Here is a 15,046-nt window from a genome sequence, read left to right as displayed (position 1 = left end):
TGTTTAACTAAAGTCTGCATAAATAAATAAATAAATACATTTAAACAATGGTGGTATTTAGGCCCTCCAGCATTGCATGAGTGTCCTGTGAAAGCTTCAAGGAGGGAGGAAACTTGCTTACCAGCAGCTAAAACTACCTTAATAGTAAGCCCTATGAAGCAGGGGGGTAGAAAAAGAATACTGAAGCTTTTATATTAAATTCATGGAACCACCGTTGTTAAAATAATTTAAAAATCCTTATAACATTTCACACATTTTCAAGACAGTTTAGATAAAGGCTCAATCACTTGTTTTTATTTTCATAACCTTAAAACAGGGTCCAAAGTTAATAATCTAAACCATGGCGGTGTTCAGATTTGCCAGTTTAGATCAAGCGAATAGACCACATAATGCCTTTTTTGGTGATAACAGCAAAGTGTGACACTTTATTAATTCTGCTGTTCATTGTGAATGATAAAATCAGCAAGCTCTGTCTTTGAGTATCTAGCATGGCACTATGCTAACACACCCAATAGCAATTATTTAGTTGCGAGGCAGCATTCTTGTTTAATGTCTGTATCTTTCTAAACAAGACACAGAGAGAGAGAGTTGAACTGAGCAGTCACAGAAATAATGAGCTCTTAAAAAACAACAATAGCTTTTTTATTTTGAATGGAACAGAATGTTTATATAATATAAATCTGTTTTTTCACATTCCTTAACATCTGGACCAGAAATGATCTTAAAAAAAAAAATAACTTAAGAAATGAATTAACTGAAGAAAAGAGTAAAAAATAGACACTGAAACATACTACGAAATCTAAAGGATCTAATAATACAAGAACAGAAAGGAGAGGAAAGAAAAGAATACAACTAAAAGAAACAGAAAGAAAAAGCAGAAGGAAAGAAAGATATTAAGAAAAGAAAAAAAGACAGAAAGACAAAAACAGAAGGAAAGAAAGAAAGAAAGAAAGAAAGAAAGAAAGAAGTAAGTATAATAAGGTAAGCTTCTTAAATACCATCATATAAATATAAGAAATCCTCTGTCAGGTCTGCCAAACTAGGAAGTAAACACAGTGGACGCGTTAAGTAAGTGAGCCGCTCAGAGTGAGAACGCTCAGAAAACACACTGAGCAGATTTAAATGACTTAACGCTCTGCTCCACGAGAGCGCTGAGCGACTTTTAAAATGGCGAATAATGATTCGTATTTGTGATGGTCTGGTTGATGAAATGTCCCGAGATGATGGTCTCATTGGTATTGAATTCCTAAAACCAGGAATGTTAGTATTAGTATATACTTATATTTGATTTGTTTGTAAATGTGTTTATTTTTGCTTTTTAATACGCTCGTTGTTGGTTTGTACGGTATTGGTGTTTGTGTCTTGTAAATAAATACTGCACGCCTGTGCGGCGTGTTCAAACCGCATCTCTGTCTCTGTGCCTCCATTCCAGCTCTCACCTGCCTGCTTCAGCTGTGGTAACAACCCAAATCCATAACAAGTAGCCTTTTCAGAAGTTTGATTTTAATAAAACAATTATTTATTAAATGCCTCCACAATTGCTTTTGTTTACAGCTAGACTAGTGTAGTACAATTTATTTTATTTTTTTTTTAAACTTTGTTTATTGGATTTCACAAATTAAGCAGGATGAAACATAAACACAATTTAACAGAGATTTAAGATTAATAATAATTATAATTGTTATAAAAGAGAAGAGAAAGAGGAGAAAGACAGAAGAGAAAGAAAGGAAGGAGCCAGAGAGAAAGACAGAGAAAGTGCCGTGCTTGCTTTTTCATTATTATTAATTTTATAAAGGAAGATTATGGAGGGGAGGGCAATCTGAGGTTGTCAACATAGGAGAGAAAGGGTTGTCATGCTTTATTAAATCTTGCAGTGGATCCCCTTAATGTAAACTTTATTTTTTCCAATTTAAGGGAGTACATGAGATCCCTAATCCAGTGAACATGTGAGAGTGGGGCAGCCTGTTTCCAACCAAACAAAATGAGGCGTCTAGCCTGCAGAGTTGCAAAGGCCACGGTGTCCGACTGCAGCCCTGTTAAAGACCTGATTGAGAATTAATTTCTGGGATCAAATGTGAAGCAGCAGATTGACGCAGATGATGTGCTAAAATTTTGCTAGCCTTGTCACCATGTTCATATAGTGCATGCCGTGATCTAATCATTAATTGCTCTGCCTGTTTAGTGAAGAGAAGGTTGAATTCAGTCTGTAGGGACAATCGTTGTTTATAGAGTTCTGGAGTGGGAGAGAGAGCATGTTGCTGATCTAACTGCAAAATAAGGTCAGTTAGTTCTGAGAGCCACCCTGTTCGAAGCTTGTTGAGTCTAGCACTATAAGAGATTACTTGGCCTCGTAAATAAGCCTTTAAGGTTTCCCATAAAGTGATGGAGGACATCCCAGGTGTAGATAAAGGCTCAATCACTTGTTTTTATTTTCATAACCTTAAAACAGGGTCCAAAGTTAATCATCTAAACCATGGCGGTGTTCAGATTTGCCAGTTTAGATCAAGCGAATAGACCACATAATGCCTTTTTTGGTGATAACAGCAAAGTGTGACACTTTATTAATTCTGCTGTTCATTGTGAATGATAAAATCAGCAAGCTCTGTCTTTGAGTATCTAGCATGGCACTATGCTAACACACCCAATAACAATTATTTAGTTGCGAGGCAGCATTCTTGTTTAATGTCTGTATCTTTCTAAACAAGACACAGAGAGAGAGAGTTGAACTGAGCAGTCACAGAAATAATGAGCTCTTAAAAAACAACAATAGCTTTTTTATTTTGAATGGAACAGAATGTTTATATAATATAAATCTGTTTTTTCACATTCCTTAACATCTAGACCAGAAATGATCTTAAAAAAAAATAATAACTTAAGAAATGAATTAACTGAAGAAAAGAGTAAAAAATAGACACTGAAACATACTACGAAATCTAAAGGATCTAATAATACAAGAACAGAAAGGAGAGGAAAGAAAAGAATACAACTAAAAGAAACAGAAAGAAAAAGCAGAAGGAAAGAAAGATATTAAGAAAAGAAAAAAAAGACAGAAAGACAAAAACAGAAGGAAAGAAAGAAAGAAAGAAAGAAAGAAAGAAAGAAAGAAAGAAAGAAAGAAAGAAAGAAGTAAGTATAATAAGGTAAGATTCTTAAATACCATCATATAAATATAAGAAATCCTCTGTCAGGTCTGCCAAACTAGGAAGTAAACACAGTGGACGCGTTAAGTAAGTGAGCCGCTCAGAGTGAGAACGCTCAGAAAACACACTGAGCAGATTTAAATGACTTAACGCTCTGCTCCACGAGAGCGCTGAGCGACTTTTAAAATGGCGAATAATGATTCGTATTTGTGATGGTCTGGTTGATGAAATGTCCCGAGATGATGGTCTCATTGGTATTGAATTCCTAAAACCAGGAATGTTAGTATTAGTATATACTTATATTTGATTTGTTTGTAAATGTGTTTATTTTTGCTTTTTAATACTGTTGTGTGAAATTTTAATTACTTTAAATTTAAAAGGAAGTTAATGTGGAGGTAAATAAGACAATTACTACACAGAGTAATTCCAAATAAGGTCCGCTTTATTTCACACCCTTGATACAATAATAGACAAACACACATACAAGAATATATTAATCAGAGATATAATATACTCATAGAGACGCAACTGAACTAATCCTTACCCTTCCAAGCAGATCGGGAGAGCCCCTCGACCCTGGTAAGAGAAAGCAGCTGTCTCCAAAACTACCGAGCAGGACTGCGCATATCCTCACGGCCGACTCTCCTCAACAAAGGTTATATTAATCACAGATCAATACAACCCATGAGACGCAACTGAACTAATTCTTACCCTTGCAAGCAGATCGGGAGAGCCCCTCGACCCTAGTAAGAGAAAGCAGCTGTCTCCAAAAATACCGAGCAGGACTGCGCATATCCCCACGGCTGACTCTCACCAGAGCAGGGGGTGAACCCGTCCTTTATAGCTTACCAAGTTAGGCTTCCGCGTGCGAGAGAGTAATTGGCCAGATCACTTTCTCGAGGCTCGCCCTGTGAATCATTTCTGTAAGCTATCCCTTTCCCATAACATTCTGAGAAAAACAAGATAAGCAGTACAAAAACAAGTTAGATTACAAAAACAAGATAGATATGCGGTACAGAAACAAGTTAGATGAACAAAAACAGGATAGATAAGCCGTACAAAACAAGTTAGATGAACAGTAGCAGTACAGGTTATTACAGGGCAAGGGCACAGATGGACTCGAACGCATTTCTATAACTTTCTAGAACATTTTTTTTATTTCAAATACGCTCGTTGTTGGTATTGTACGGGATTGGTGTTTGTGTCTTGTAAATAAATACTGCACGCCTGTGCGGCGTGTTCAAACCGCATCTCTGTCTCTGTGCCTCCATTCCAGCTCTCACCTGCCTGCTTCAGCTGTGGTAACAACCCAAATCCATCACAAGTAGCCTTTTCAGAAGTTTGATTTTAATAAAACAATTATTTATTAAATGCCTCCACAATTGCTTTTGTTTACAGCTAGACTAGTGTAGTACAATTTATTTTATTTTTTTTTAAAACTTTGTTTATTGGATTTCACAAATTAAGCAGGATGAAACATAAACACAATTTAACAGAGATTTAAGATTAATAATAATTATAATTGTTATAAAAGAGAAGAGAAAGAGGAGAAAGACAGAAGAGAAAGAAAGGAAGGAGCCAGAGAGAAAGACAGAGAAAGTGCCGTGCTTGCTTTTTCATTATTATTAATTTTATAAAGGAAGATTATGGAGGGGAGGGCAATCTGAGGTTGTCAACATAGGAGAGAAAGGGTTGTCATGCTTTATTAAATCTTGCAGTGGATCCCCTTAATGTAAACTTTATTTTTTCCAATTTAAGGGAGTACATGAGATCCCTAATCCAGTGAACATGTGAGAGTGGGGCAGCCTGTTTCCAACCAAACAAAATGAGGCGTCTAGCCTGCAGAGTTGCAAAGGCCACGGTGTCCGACTGCAGCCCTGTTAAGGGAACATTGTCAGGAATCACACCGAAAATCGCAATGAGTGGAGTGGGGTCAAGAGGCACTGGTAAGAACTGAGAGAGGGTCTCAAAGACAGAGGTCCAAAACGGAGCCAGCCTGGGACAGGACCAGAACATATGAATGAGAGAAGCTGGTGCTAGTTTGCATCTGTCACAGGCTGGATCCAATTCAGGGTATATTCTGGACAATTTGACCTTTGATAAATGAAGACGGTGTAAGATCTTGAATTGAATAAGCCCATGCCGAGCACAAACTGAAGAGGAATGCACACGAGCAAGGATGGATTCCCAGTCATCAGTTAGCTGGAGTCCTAGATCATGTTCCCACAGGGTTTTCAAAGTGGACAATGAAGGGCAATGCAGAGACAATATAATGTTATAAATTTTAGATATTACGCCCCTACTGTCAGGGTTGAATTCTAGAATCGAATCAGTGATTGATTTGGGAGGCAGTAGAGGAAATTGAACCACTCTATTATGAACAAAGTTGCGAATTTGCAAGTAGCGAAAAAAGTGTGTTTGAGGTAGGTTAAATTTTTGGACAAGCTGGCCAAACGATGCAAAATTATTGTCAATGTATAAATCTTTAAGAGACTTAATACCACTTCTGTACCACAGACTAAAAGCAGAGTCACTGAGGGTGGGAATAGATGGTTTTACATCAACAGGGGCAGATATGGACATGGACTGTAGGCCAAACCGCCTCCTAAACTGCGACCAGATCCGGAGGGAGTGACACACCAATGGGTTAACACTAAACTGAGAAGTCGAGAGGGGAAGAGAAGAGCACAGTAGGGCAGGCAGGGAGGTAAAGCGACAGGAGGCTGACTCCATGGCCATCCACGCAGGGCCGTCCAGCCGGGGGTGAAAATGTGACCAATGTAATAGATTTCGGATATTATCCGACCAATAATAAAATTGAAAGTTAGGCAGAGCCATACCAACCCTTGGTTTAATTCTTTGTAGGAAATCTTTCCGAATTCTGGGAGGCTTCTTATTCCAGATAAACAAAGAAACCATCCGATCAAGTGTATTGAAAAAACTTTTAGTAATAAAAACAGGGATACATTGAAACAGGTAGAGTAACTTAGGGAGTGTGTTCATCTTGACCGAGCTGATGCGACCTGCCAGAGAAAGTGGTAGAGTGGACCGGTGAAGAAAGTCTTGTTTAATACGCTCTAGTAGGGGAGTAAAGTTAAATTTAAAGAGTTTGTTGTATGAGCGTGTGACTGTGACCCCCAAGTAAGTAAAGCTTTCGGATGCAATTTTGAAAGGGAGATTCTCAAGGGGACAGCGACGAGCTGCCAAGTTGATAGGGAACAATTCACTCTTGTGTAGGTTAAGTTTATATCCAGAGAACCTGCTAAAGTGTTCCAGTATGACTAAGGCATGGGGAGGGAAGAGATAGGATCAGAAATATATAAAAGAAGGTCATCAGCATAAAGTGACACCTTCTGATTGCGCCCCCCCCCCCCCCCCCCCGAATTACTCCTTTTACATCCTGACTTACACGCAGGGATATTGCAAGAGGTTCAATGGCAATTGCAAAAAGAAGGGGAGAGAGAGGGCAACCTTGTCTTGTACCTCGGTGGAGAGAGAAGTATTTGGATTGAACATCATTTGTGCGAACAGAAGCTGTAGGGGAGGAATATAACAGCTTGATCCATGAAATAAAATTGTGACCAAAGCCAAACCTATGTAGAGCAGCAAACAAGTAGTCCCATTCAACACGATCAAAAGCTTTCTCTGCATCTAATGAAAGAATAACCTCAGGCAGGGGAGAAGAGGAAGTATATATAATATTGAACAGGCGGCGAAGGTTAAAATAAGTGTCTGCCCTGCACAAATCCTCTCTGGTCAGAGGAGACAATAGAGGGGAGAACCGACTCAAGACGGTGTGCCAGGGTCTTAGCAAGAATTTTAAAGTCTGCATTAAGCAGCGAAATGGGGCGGTAGGATCCACAATCAAGAGGGTTCTTATTCTGTTTAAGCAGTACAGAGATAGAGGCTTGGCACAGCGTAGGCGGTAGGGACATAGATGTAAAAGATTCAGCAAACATGGTGCTCAGTAGGGGAGACAAACTACAGCTAAATTTCTTATAAAATTCTATGGGAAACCCATCTGGGCCAGGAGATTTACCACTCTGCATTGACCTAATAGCTTGAGTTATTTCATCTGGGGCAAAGGGCTCCTCCAGGTGAGCTTTTGAGTCAGGATCCAACGCTGGAACAGGAAGGCTCTCAAAAAAAGAATCGGTTAATGCGGGATCGGCAGGTGATTCCGATTTGTAAAGAGAAAAATAAAATGTTTTAAATTGATCATTAATCTCCTGCTGGTCAGTTGTAGGCAGACCTGATTGAGAATTAATTTCTGGGATCAAATGTGAAGCAGCAGATTGACGCAGATGATGTGCTAAAATTTTGCTAGCCTTGTCACCATGTTCATATAGTGCATGCCGTGATCTAATCATTAATTGCTCTGCCTGTTTAGTGAAGAGAAGGTTGAATTCAGTCTGTAGGGACAATCGTTGTTTATAGAGTTCTGGAGTGGGAGAGAGAGCATGTTGCTGATCTAACTGCAAAATAAGGTCAGTTGGTTCTGAGAGCCACCCTGTTCGAAGCTTGTTGAGTCTAGCACTATAAGAGATTACTTGGCCTCGTAAATAAGCCTTTAAGGTTTCCCATAAAGTGATGGAGGACATCCCAGGTGTTGAGTTGGTATCCAGAAAGAAGTCTATCTGGGAAGAAATAAACTGGACAAAGTCTTGATCAGATAATAATAGGGGGTTGAGCCTCCAAGGGTGACGTGGTGCCACCTGCCTGTGAAAAAAAGCTCCAAAACCAGAGGCGCATGATCTGATATGACTATACTCTGATACGTACAAGAATGTACAATGGGAAGCACTTTTTTGTCCAGAAAAAAGTAGTCAATACGAGAGTATGTTTGATGTACAGGAGAAAAAAAAGAGTACTGCCGGGCAGTTGGAAAAAGAAAGCGCCACGGATCAGAAGCCCCATATGTGTCAAGAAATGAACGAATATAATCAGAGCAGATTTTGAAGGGGTTGTTGGATTTAGGCAGGAGCGGTCCAACCTAGGGTTAAGAGTACAGTTCATGTCCCCCCGAGTAAGAGGTGGAGTGTGTGCACATCAAGAAGGGAAGAAAGAAAGTTAGTGAAAAACTGACTGTCATCCCAATTAGGAGCATAGACATTAGCTAAAATTAAAGGGGTGTTATAAAGAGTACCTGTGACAACAACATAACGACCATTTGGGTCCGCAGTCACCTGGGAGGCAATGAATGGAATGGATTTGTGTACTAAAATTGCTGCTCCCCTAGCCTTGCCATGAAATTTGGAATGAAATATCTGCCCCTCCCAACTCCTGCGCATACGGGAATTTCGAAGATGTGTTTCTTGCAGAAAAGCAATGCCCACTTTCAGTTGTTGAAGGTGAGATAACACTCGATTGCGTTTCACTGAGTGATTAAGCCCCTTGACATTCCAGCTTATAAAATTAACCTGGCACCCAATATCACTAGAGTTAGAACCAGCCACAGCAACCATCAAGGTTTAGGGATTGTCACAAGGCTGGCTGAGTGGTGAGTGAAACTGAGACGCAATGGTAGCGTTCAGAAGGTTTATTGCAAAATAAAAGGGTTTTAAACACAAAACAGAACACGGCACTTGAGCCAAAATAAACAGATAAACAAAACAAACAGACACTGACACACAGGGACGAACACTAAACAAACACGTACCACGTAGCAATTGTTTACTTTTTACTTTAATTATCTCCTCACTCTCTCCCGTTCCTTCGCCCTGAACACCCAACCCCGAGTGAATGAAACGTGCATCTATTTATACTGTTGTGCTGGGATTCAATTACTAATTAATTATTCACTTGAATCCCAGCACGTGAATTAATTATGTGCAACCTCGTGCGCGCATATTACTTACTTTAAATGCATGTGCAGTGATGTGCAATCCCGTGCCTAAATACAATTATACATTTTTAAATACACGTGAAACACAGACCCGTTTATATCCCGTGTACCAATGACTATACACCAACATTAACACACGCACCATACAACACATAACACACAAATGCACACAGGGGCGGGGCACATTGCCACATATACCCCCCCCTTGTGCGCAGCACACCTGGCCTCAATGGCCACCTCCCCCCTTAAAAACCCAGCAGTCCAGGACAAAGTCTCGGGCTGGGAAGGGAGGCTTCAGTGGGCCCATGGCTGGCAATGCTGTCAGCACCCCTGCCAGTAGTGGCACGGCTGACAGCATGCTGGTCCACTCCTGCAGCGAAATTGCTGCGGGGGATGCTGGTCTCCTGACCTCTCCCCCTGTCTTTGTAGCCGGTAGCTCCCCTTTCTGGGGCTCCGGCCACCGTACTCCCTGTGGTGGAGGTGCGGGAAGCAGAGACAGCTCCTGCTGTTCTGCTCCTGGCAGTGGCGGAGGCAGAGGCAGCTCCTGCTCGTCTCCTCCTGGTGGTGGTGGAGGCAGAGGCAGCTCCTGCTCCTCTGCTCCTGGCGGAGGTAGAGGCAGCTCCTGCTCCTCTGCTCCGGGCAGTGGCGGAGGCAGAGGCAGCTCCTGCTGCTCTGCTCCTGGTGGTGTCGGAACCAGCAGGTATTCACCCTCTGCTGGTGGAGGTGGGAGGGGCAAGCAGTCCTCCCACAACAATGAAGGTGGAACCAGCAGGGATTCACCCTCTGCTGGTGGAGGTGGCGGAGGCAGAGGCAGCTCCTGCTGCTCTGCTCCTTGCGGTGGAGGCAGAGGCAGCTCCTGCTCCTCTGCTCCGGGCGGTGGTGGAGGCAGAGGCAGCTCCTGCTGCTCTGCTCCTAGTGGCGGAAGCGGTGGAGGTGGGAGCAGCGTGTAGTCTCTGGGCGATGGAGGTGCGAGCAGCGTGTAGTCTCCTACTGTTGCAGAGGACTGGTGCAGCTCTGGCTCTCTTGCAGGGGACTGGTGTGGCTCGCCCGCTCTTGCAGGGGACTGTGGTGGAGGCAGTGGCGATGGGGTGGATGCTGGCCACTCAGAGGGAGGCTGTGGCGGTGCTGGCTCCCTCTGCTGTAGCGGCTGGGCTGGTGTGTGCCGTGCTCCCTTCAGCAGCATAAATAGAGGCTGCTGGGGGACACCAGCATCCTGCCCTTCTCCCCCCCAGAAAAATTCAGGGGGTTGAGCCTGTAACTCCTCCCCTTCTGGCTCTTGGGATGGCAGCGATGGCTCCTCCCCCTTTAGCTCTCGGGATGGCAGCAGCAGGTGAACCAACAGGCATGCTTCTCTGCTGGTGGACACTGGGACAGCAGGCCTTGTTCCTCTGCTGGTGTAGATGGGGACAGCAGGTATTCTTCCTCTGCTGGTGGAGGTGGAACCAGTAGGCATTCTTCCTCTGCTGGCAGCTTGGGTCCTAGGGCTGTGGAAGCCCCGACTTCCCTCTCTTGGGCTATGGACGCACCAACTCCCCCCTCTTGGGCTGTGGACGTTCGGGCTCCTCCCACTCAGGCGTAGGACGTTCGGGCTCCACCCACTCAGGCGCAGGACGTTCGGGCTCCTCCCACTCAGGCATAGGATGCTCGGGCTCCTCCCACTCAGGCGTAGGACACTCGGGCTCCTCCCACTCAGGCGTAGGACGCTCAGGCTCCTCCCGCTTGGGCTGTGGACGCTCAGGCTCCTCCCGCTTGGGCTGTGGAGGCAAAACCAGCATGCATTCTTCCTCTGCTGGTGGAGACGGGGACAGCAGGCATTCTTCCTCTGCTGGTGGTGATGGGGACAGCAGGTACTCCACTGCTGGTGGACCTGCTACCTGGGCTGCTGTTGTGGTTATAGCTTCCTCCAGGTAGCTGAGGACCAACTCCAAACCTTCCTCCAAGGTGTTTGGGGTGTGTTCCCTCTCATAGGCCTCCCATCGCTCCCTGTCCATCAACCACAGCATCCGGATGGCTACTGGCATAGACTGGGCCTCCAGCCCAGCATTTTCCAGGATCCAATCCCGTAGTTTCCTGGCGTCTTCGGCCATTGTCATTTTTTTTTCCTCCAAAAAACTGCGTTTTTCTTTCCGGCCTGAGTCTGGGGGGTGCTGTTATCCCGCTTCTGACAACCATATGTCACAAGGCTGGCTGAGTGGTGACACGTGAGACCCGGAAGAAACACAGACAGACAGTAGTGGTGAGTGAAACTGAGACGCAATGGTAGCGTTCAGAAGGTTTATTGCAAAATATAGTCTTGCGGATCGGCAATTTCAGTTTTTGTAATGAAGGACAACTGACGCTTGACGGGCCAAAAGAAAGGCTCTCGCAGGCCGGATTGGGCCGGTGGCAGACAGATCAGTATAGGAGAAGACTCAGACCCAGATAGTACAGTATTCACTGTGAATGTTTATCATAACGGGACTATATTGTTCAGGGTAGTGAAGACGGCCTGAACTCTTTCGAGGAGTGCTTTCTGATTTTCAAAGGGCAGGCTGAGATAGAGAAATCACTCCCAGAAAACAACCAAATAAATACTCAGAGCAAGACTGCTGCAACCAGTGAAGCCATAACGGTAGGTATCGCTGAGCTCTCTATACCAGAGCTGCCGATAGGCCACTTCCTGAGATGATGCACTTGGTTCCGTTCACCGAGGGAATAAAACTGTCATCCTGAGGAAGCCATTTCTCTTTTTCCATCGAACCCGTGAGGGCGACCGATGCGACCTCGCGCTTGGTGGTCGTCTTCTCTTTCAGGGAACCAGGGTTACGGTAAGTAACCTAACGTGCACTTTCAATTCAAAGACGACCACCAATGTCATTACTTATGGGATAATGTATACCAGAGCCGTCGCGAGGGAGAAGGAACGGCAGCATATGAGGGACGCACTAGCAATGTCTAATCCAGGGGTTAGCGGTGAGAACTTATACCCTCAAGGATCCTCGTGCCTAATGAAGGCAGGGAAGGATCTACCACATTAAGGCGGTAGAACCTGGAAAAGGTATGCGCCGTAGCCCAGTTAGCCACAGTACAAATATCAGACATCGAGGCCCCTCTGAAGAGTGCCCAAGATGTAGCCAACCCTCTAATGGAGTGTGCGGCTACCCTACCAGGTGGGGGCAAGCCAGCACCATCATACGCAATTGAGTCCAATGTGACAGACACTGCTTAGAGAGGGGCTGTCCTTGGGTCCTTGTCCCGTGGCAGACGAAGAGCTGGTCAGATTGATGCAGAGCTCTTGTCCTATGTACGTAGTACCTCAATGCCCGCACAAGGAAATTCAATCTCTCATCCTCCATTGAAGTAAACAGAGGTGGATGGAAGGACTCCAGTTCCACATACTGATTAATGTGAAAGGCTGTGATCACCTTGGGGAGGAAAGCAGGGTTGGTGCAATTAGATTCAGCCAATACAAGTTGACCCCTTTGCCACTGGCACATCCATGCCAGTGATTATCTACCTGTTATTTGTCAAGCCGAGCAAGAATCAAACTGTTAAACCGCATCACAACAAATCTGAATCTGCCTTGGAGCCAGGGGAGGGGTCAATGATCATTATATTGTGTTAGTCAGTACACCATTTTTGCCATACGCCATCTAAGGCCGAGTATTTTGCTCGTCAGATCCATATTACTTCACTCTCTGAGAAGTATTCTGAAAATGAGGAAAAACACAACCACAACCTCTCGATCCGCCATTCTCAACTCATTTAGAGCCCATCCTCTACATGTGACTCGACACGTTCATTGCGTGTGACGTTAGCAGAAGTATTGATTCAAAAGGCCGCTCAGTTTCTTCACGCAAACCCAACCTGGTTATGATTACACTTCCAGGGCTGCTCAGCTCCTACAAGCTCATTGAACCTGCCACTGAACACTTTGTTTTCTTCAGCTTGGTTTGCACAGGGACATTTCAAAGCCTCTCAGCTTCTACAAGCTTTCTGGGAAATATTTGAGATTTGTCACAGATTCCTATTTATACACAATCAGTTATTTAATTTAACATTCATTCTGCCAGGCTGCGTTAACAAGTTCCCTTTCAATTCAAAGACGACCACCAACAACATTAGGTATGGGATATGCCTGCCTATTGGTAGGTGTTTTCTGAGCTCTCTATACCAGAGCTGCTGATAGTCCCCTTCCTGGGATGACGCCCTCGGTCCCGCCTACTGACGGATTAAAACCGTTATACTGAGGAAGCCATTTCTCTTTTTGCCTCTCAAGATGGTGAGGTAAGACCCTCTGAGTTGGTATCTGAGCGTATTGTGAAAAAGAGCTTTGATTTGCCTGTCGCAGCTTCGGCCTGCGTTTTCCCTGGTATGCGCTTCGTGCTGACCAGGCATGTGATTACACACAGTTAGGATAGGTACTGTTGCTTCAGCTGCCTCCCAGTGCTTCGGTACCTCGGTGCACGCTCAGCACTTGGTACTTCAGTGCCTCGGTGCGTGCAGTGCTCGTTGCACTCAGTGCATGCGTTGCCCAGTGCACTTGGTGTCCCGTGCACACAGTGAGCTTGGTGCTTACTGCACCCTTTGTGCACGGTGCTCTGTGCCCTCTGTGCGTATAGCGCCTTGGTGCATGTGCAACCCCGCTGCACACGGTACTCGGTGCACACGGTGTTCGGTGCACATGGTACCCGGTGCACTCGACGCTCGGTGCACGCAGAGTGCTCGGTGCTCAGTACACTCGGTGCGCATGGTGCACTTTCAATTCAAAGACTTGAATATATATATATATATATAAAGATATTCAAAGTGAATTAGCTGGGACTGGAGTTTCCATTTCAACCACAGGTCGAGTATTGCATGGTGAAGGTCTCAATGGTCGCAGGCCAAGGAAAAAGCCACACTTAGGAAAACGTCACAAGGACAATCGCTTAAAGTTTGCAAAACGTCATTTGAATGATGGATATGAGTTCTGGTCAAAGGTTTTGTGGAGTGATGAAACAAAAATCGAGCCATTTGGTCGCACCGATAGTCGTTACTTTTGGAGAAAGTCTGGTGAGGCTAACAAAGAAAAGAACACCATACCTACTGTCAAGCATGGAGGTGGTAATATCCTTCTATGGAGCTGTTTTTCCTCTAATGGCACAGGAAATTTAGTTCCAATACATGGTAAAATGGATTCCATAGCATACCAAAAGATAGTGGCCAATCATCTGAAACCCTCTGCTACAAAATTTGGTTTAAAGCGCAACGTTCCAACACAACAACAATCCAAAGCACAGAAAAATTAAATAAAAAATCACCAAAGTATAGCCAGCCTAATTAGACTTAATCAAGGTATTATTTTTTTCTGTGTTGGAAAAATAAGTAAGCAACAAGACCTGACAGGGAGGGCAGTATTGGGCAAATCTGGACCGCCCATGAGCGTAATGAGGCTCGATGCCGCAGGCGGAGGGACTTATAGCCCCTGGGAGGTCCGGTGTTTCCAAATACCGCCCACCCTGGAGGGTCTTATTATGCTTAGAAAATGGGCAACTGTTATGAAAAAAAAGACAGAAACAAATTTTGTGGTTTAAAACTTGAACATTAGGTGGCTCAAATATATCTGTTGAGAGGAAAAGACAGTTATGCTGGTACTTTTTATTTCCTGGTCATCTATTGAAAGTTAATGTACCCCCCTGCAAAGGGTATTAGCCAATGAGTTGCCAGGAAATAAAAAGCCAATTTTCTAAGTCTTAATAATTGCTCTAAAATTCCATTAATGCCTATAAAATCTTACAGGCTGATTGGCAACCCCATTTCCCCTCTCACTAAGTGCTTGAGTTTGATCTCCCTCATAAAGATAATTGTATAGAAAGCACTATGGAATATTTCTGAGTATCCTGGACAGAGTGCTATGGTATGATACAGAACTCAAATCATATCATTGTCTTTAGTTTCCAGTCAATTCAAATCTATTTATCTTAAGTACTATTTGCTGAATCACATTAAGTCATGATCCCCTTAAAATGGACAACCAATATGCAATCAGTTGGGTCAACCTTTATCCTCTGTTCCAAGGACTGTGATTGATTTAAATAGG

At 44.0% G+C, this 15,046-nt stretch overlaps 1 protein-coding gene across 2 annotated transcripts in view; it reads left to right on the top strand.

Annotated features, from left to right (window-relative positions):
* Positions 1-328: 328 nt before the first annotated feature.
* Positions 329-15,046, top strand: part of LOC117424834 (carbohydrate sulfotransferase 8-like) — a 170,795-nt gene continuing 156,077 nt past the window's right edge. The window contains exon 1 of one of the 2 annotated variants that reach the window (XM_058992577.1): positions 329-981. The gene's annotated coding sequence lies outside the window, so the exon portion shown is untranslated. Of the gene's footprint in view, positions 3,141-15,046 lie in introns of both variants that reach the window. The other variant, XM_058992576.1, reaches the window with a different exon arrangement.

Source organism: Acipenser ruthenus, chromosome 19 (assembly GCF_902713425.1).
Source record: "Acipenser ruthenus chromosome 19, fAciRut3.2 maternal haplotype, whole genome shotgun sequence".
Lineage (NCBI taxonomy): Eukaryota > Metazoa > Chordata > Actinopteri > Acipenseriformes > Acipenseridae > Acipenser > Acipenser ruthenus.
Note: the sequence above shows the minus strand (reverse complement) of the source record. Positions and strands in the feature narration are given on the sequence as shown.